Below are 6,407 nucleotides of genomic sequence, written 5' to 3'. Positions count from 1 at the left end.
AAAAACTTGTTTTTATTTTAATTTAAATTTAAAAAAATTAAAAAATAATTTTTTTTTTTTATATTTAAACTGGTTGATGTTGTATCAATTAAAAAAAAAAAAATGATTGCTTCAACCTCGAATCATATATAATAATAAATTTATAAATATTTAAAAATAAATAATTATTAATTATTTATAATCAAATATATTTATTTAATTTTTTTTTGCAAAAAATTTTTTTTTTTTAATAAGAATTTTATTTATTAAAAAAATGTCCTTGGTTGTATTATTACAAATGATTTATGTGGGAACTTCCGATAACTTATGATGATGATACGAAATAAATTTTAAAATTTTTTTTTTATATAAAGGAAAAGGTCATTATTATTATTATTTTAATCAGAGCTTTTCTAACATGATATCAATGATATAATGAAGAAATATGGAATTCTAATTAAGTGCAATTATATTTTCTGAGATATTTACAACAAATAAGTATTAAATTTCTACTGGAATCTTTGTGTACAACAACAAAAGCAACAACAACAACGACAACAGCACTAATAATAACAACAACAACAACTACTGCAACTACAATAACATCAACAACAATAACAAAAACAACAACAACAACAACAACAACTACAGGAACTACAATAACAACCACAGCAGCAACTACAATAATAACAACAACTACAGGAACTACAATAACAACCACAGCAGCAACTACAATAATAACAAAAACTACAGGAACTACAATACAAAACAAAAACTACAGCAACTACAATAACAATAACAACAAAAACTACAGCAACTACAATAAAAACAACAACTACAATAACAACAAAAACTACAACTACAACAACTACAATAATAACAAAAACTACAGCAACTATAATAACAACAGCTACAGCAACTATAATAACAACAGCTACAGCAACAACAACGGAAACTACAATAACAACAAAAACTACAACTACAACAACTACAACAACTACAATAATAACAAAAACTACAACAACTATAATAACAACAACTACAGCAACTGCAAAAACAATAACAACACCAGCAACACCAGCAACAACTACAGTAACTATAATAACAACAGCAACAACTACAGCAAAAAAAATTTTTGTTTAACAATACTAATTTTTTTTTTTGTTATAAATTCAATCAGAATTTCTTTTTTAAACAAAAAAATTTCTCATCGAATTATTTATATTTAAAAATTAATTAAATAATAACAATATTAATAATATTATTATTATTTATTTACCTTTGTTTTTTTTATTATTATTATTTTACATAACATTTTTAACAAGGAAGATGTTTTAAAAAAAAAAAACAATATACAGGTTTTTTTTCAATATGCTACAACACACACTCTTATTCATATTCGATAAAATAAATAATAATAATAATAATAATGATGATAATAAGTGATAAATATTAAAGATGAATATTATAAAGATTCTCTTTAAAAATTATTATTTTGCCGGAAGTAAATGTTAAAACAAAATGTCCTCCAAATTTGACATTGAAAAATTTCATTATTATTACATGAGGGTCCAAAAATTTACCTCATGTCAATTGGGAGGTTAAAATAAATCATTTATATAAAATAATAATAATAATAATAAAATTGATTTCGAAGGTAAATGAATAACCACCACACACGATTGTTGAATAAATAATAATAATAATGATAAAGAAAGAACAAAGATTACAAATCGATGATGATGATGATAATAATAATAACTTTTTAATTTCGATATTAATTTACACAGTTAGTTAGAAAATTTTATACGATTTTTATTATCCGTAAAACAAAAAAAAAAAAGTAATAAAAATGTAAAAAAAAAAAATTATGTTTTGATCAATTATTTGAAAAACAAAACGTTTAAGTACGTCACGGATGATGACGTAGTTATTAATAATAATAATAATAATTACCAGTATAGTAATAAATTATAAATCTCTATAAGAAGTCGTTTTTTTTTCTCGTATGATCGCATTTATAAATAATTAGTGTAATAATTAAAAAAAAAAAAAAAAAAAAAACGTTGATTTTAAATTTTTATGACGTCAATTGACAACTTACTAAACTTACTGGAAATTTCTCTCCCTCTCTCTCGTGTTATGCTTTAAGCAAAGAAATTATTTATTTAATTCCGATACCGTTATTCATAACGATAAAAAAATAATAATAATAAAAACCTGAAAAAAGCATTATTAATTATTATTATCATCAATTTAAACTAAAATATACAAAAAATTAAAACAATAACAATAATAATAATTACGATTGTTCGAATGTAAAACAAAACAAAACAACAAAATCGAAATGGAGGGAAAACCATAGAATAATTTGACGTCACGTGATTTGTTTGTTTATTTACGCATATATTTTATATATATATACGTAGCCTATCTAATGACACGTCATGCGTTATTTTTATTTATTTTTTGTTTTTGTTTTTGTTGTTGTTATTAACTATTCCAATTAAATATCCGGTTGTGCTTGTTATTGATTAAACTTTATACTTTATAAACCGGTTGTTTATTTAAAATAAATAAATAAATAAATAAAATTTATTATTATTATTATTATTTGATTGCTCTGATTTTTTTTTTTTTAAATGGAATTTGCAACCGACGATTATTATTATTATTATTATTATTTTAACTGACACTTTCTACCGCGAATTTTTTATTAATTTTTTTTTTTCAATAAAAAATTCACACATTAAAATTCCAAATAAAGAAAAAATGTTTGTTTGTTTGTTTGTTTGTTCTCTTTTCGTACTTTTACAATTTTTTATCCGTTTGTCGTTTGCAAAAAAAAAAAAAAAAAAAAAATTTCACCGAGTTCTAAAACTGTCCTAAAACGAAAAAAAAAAAAAAGTTTGCCAACGATTTTATTGTTATTTTATTTACATAAATTATAATCGTTTATGTATTTATTTATTTATTTACTAACAAAAAAAAACAAAAACAACAACAACAACAACAAAAAAGTATTTGTTTAAATTATTTGGGTTGAGTTGTCATTAAATTAAATAAACAATATAAAAATTATTTATTTAATAACTGCATTAATAATAAAAAAATAAATAAAATAAATATTATAAAAGGGAGTGGGGGTGGGGGGTGGGGAAAACACAGTTAAAATAAAAATAAAGACGGCATAGAGTAAATAAATTTTCCTAACGATAATATATATATACGTTTGAAAAATTATTACGAATGGTTGTGACGTAAAATAATTTATTCCTATTTCGAGAGAAATAAATTTTTTCCTTTTATTATTATTATTATTATTATTTTCTTTTCGTTCGTATTTTTTTTTCTAAAATATTCCTTTTATTTATTTATTATTACGAAAATTAAATAAAATATCCGACAATAACTTTCTATTTAAAAATTTAAATATACAAATTGTAATTCAAAATAGAAAAACTTTTCCTTTCTTTTTATTTTTATAAGTTGAAAAGAAAAAAAAAAATGCGACAATATAAATCAATTTATAATTTCATTTTCTCACGATTAATGACCGTAATGATAATGATAATGATAATGATAATGATAATAATGATAAATATTTTTTTAAAAAAACACTCACGTGAATATCCATTTATTAATTTTCCCCCTTTTTTTTTTTTATAACCCTTCCTCACCGTGTTTATTATTATTATTATTTATCATATCTATCGAAAAAACATAAAATTGCATTTAAAAAATCAATTTTTAACAAAAAAAAAAAAATATATAAATTATCGAGAAAATCCATTCGGTTGAAATAACAATTTTTGGCATCCATCTTTGTTGGGTATTTACCACATAAGTAAAAGCGTTGTTTACACGTTTATTGTTTGTTATATTCTATGGAATTCATCATGGTTTTTTTTTTTTTCTTTTTTTTTCTACGTTAAATAAATTTTATGCGTTTTATTTGTGTAAATATTGATCGATTTGAAAACAAAATAAAAAAAATCAACGAATCTGTATTCAAGAGAAAAAAAAAATTTACTTTTATTTAATGGAGATTTTTTTTTGACTCGTCACGGAGTTAAACTCGAACGGAACGAGTCGAATTCGGAAATTTCTGATAAATTTTAACATGAGAGAGAGAGAGAGATAGAGAGATAGGGGGAGGGGGGAGAGAAAGAAGGAAAAGGAGAGAGGTGAAAAAGACGTTGACATACTTGTAACAACCCTTTTTTTCCTTTTTTTATACGTAAGATTTAATCGGATGTAACGACAACAATGGAAAACGATAAGTTTACCCCCCCCCCCGTCATCAATCGTCTCCCCCCTCACCACAGATCATAAACACATTTGCTAAACATGAAATTATTATTATTATTAGGTTCAGGTGGTAATAAGTATGAACGCATTGAAACTGATTAAATTAACATCGAAACGTGATTGAATTATTTAGTTTGTTAAAATGAATTTTTTTTTACACTTGGCATTGCACGGTCTTCCGCCATTGTTTTCCCGCTCGTGACGTAAATTATTTAAAATAATTGCCAACTGTTGAAACAAAAAAAAAAAAACGAAAAACGAATAACAACGATCGCGTTTGATTATTTATAATTATTAATTATTATTAATGTGTTCTTTTAAAAATTTTGTGTTGAAATAAAATTTAATGGGGAGGGGGGGGCGAGAAAATAAATTAATATATTTAAGTTGTTTATTATATAAAAAAACGATATCACGTCGACATTTTCCTTTTCGTAATTATTATTATTATGATTATTTAAAATAAATAGAAAACAAATTCGTTGTTGTTATTAAGGTTTTTATCATTTGACACAATTTAATTTGATACAATTTGGCAAATATCCCCGATTTTTTTTCTCTCTGTAAATTCCCGCCATTTTTTTTTTCTTACACACGCACACACACGTATTCCCGTAACGGTTTTTATTATACGGGGAAGGGAGGGGGTCGTATCGTTTGCGAAGGATAGCAGTGGTGATGATGGTGGTGGTGGTGGTAGTAGTAGTGATGGTGATTTGTGCGTAGAAATATTATTTTTTATTAAAAAAAAAACGAAAAAATTTCTAAACTTACGTTATATTCTTTTCTTGCCTCGCGATTTATTTATTAAAAAAAAAAAAAAAAAAAAAGTGGCAATTCTGAGTCGGTAAAGGTGAATTCGTGACATTTCAATGATAATATTGTAGTACTCGAACTTCCAGTGACCAGTACGGTTTAGTTATATTTAGTTAATATTTTTAAAATAATATTATCGTTATTTATTTATTTATGTATTATTATTATTAATAATTAGTTTATATTAATTATTTATTTAGTTTTTTTTTTTTTTGTATTTTCGAGTATCGAACAACGGAATTTAACGAACTTTCTTTTATTTTTATTTTTTTTTCAATTGTAATTATTCACGAGTTTTTTATTTTTTATAAAAAAAATAATTATCGATCGTAGAATGAAATCGCAGTAATAATAATAATAATTATTAATAATCGATTAATAAAATAAAATCAATCGAATACATATATACATAAATTATTAATATTATTATTAGTAATATAAAATGTTGCAAACCGTCATACAGTGAGTATTTAATTATTTATTTATTTATTTATTATTAATTAAGGCTTTATTAACATTAATTAATAACTTTTGAAATTAATAAGTAATTAATAATTAATTAAAAATAAACGAAAAATGATAATGATAACGATGGGTTTTTTGTTAAAACGAAATAAATTATTATTATTTTCATTTTTCCGTTACTTGTCGTCATCGTTCGCGTTCGCGAACGAAATTCAAAAATTTCAAAATTCGTTATTCGTTTCTTCTTTTACAAAAAACGATTTTTAACACGTTGTATATTATATTCCTACTATTCGTTAAATTATTTACGGTTTTCTCAATAATAATAATAATAATAATAGGGTCGTTAATTTTTTCTATTATTTATGGTAGATTTCTAAATTCGTTATAAAGAGAGAGAGAGAGAGAGAGAGAAAAAAAAAATTTTTAAATTTCTTTCGTATACGAGATGAAAGTTGTTGTATGGAATGAAATTTTTTTTTCTTTTTTTTTATACGTTTTAATTATTTTTTTGTTATATACGAAGAAAGTTTTTTTTTAAAAAAAAAAAATCTTATTATGCAACGTTTATTTGTTATCGTAAATAATTAAGGCGTAATGATAATAATAATAATAATAATATAATGTCAAAACCTTCGAACGCCATCACCTTTTATTTTCTATGAGTTTTCGTGAAAGTTTTACATTTTACAAAAAAAAAAAAAAAATTGTCGTTAATAGTTTTAAAATGATTATTATTATTATTATTACTTTTTTTAAAAAATTTGGAAAATGGTTTTGTTAAGAACATTAACATTACAATCACGAGTATTTGACATTAAAAAGAAAAATTAACT

This window comes from Pediculus humanus, genomic scaffold (genome assembly GCF_000006295.1).
Source record: "Pediculus humanus corporis 1103172108306 genomic scaffold, whole genome shotgun sequence".
NCBI classification, from domain to species: domain Eukaryota; kingdom Metazoa; phylum Arthropoda; class Insecta; order Psocodea; family Pediculidae; genus Pediculus; species Pediculus humanus.
Note: the sequence above shows the minus strand (reverse complement) of the source record.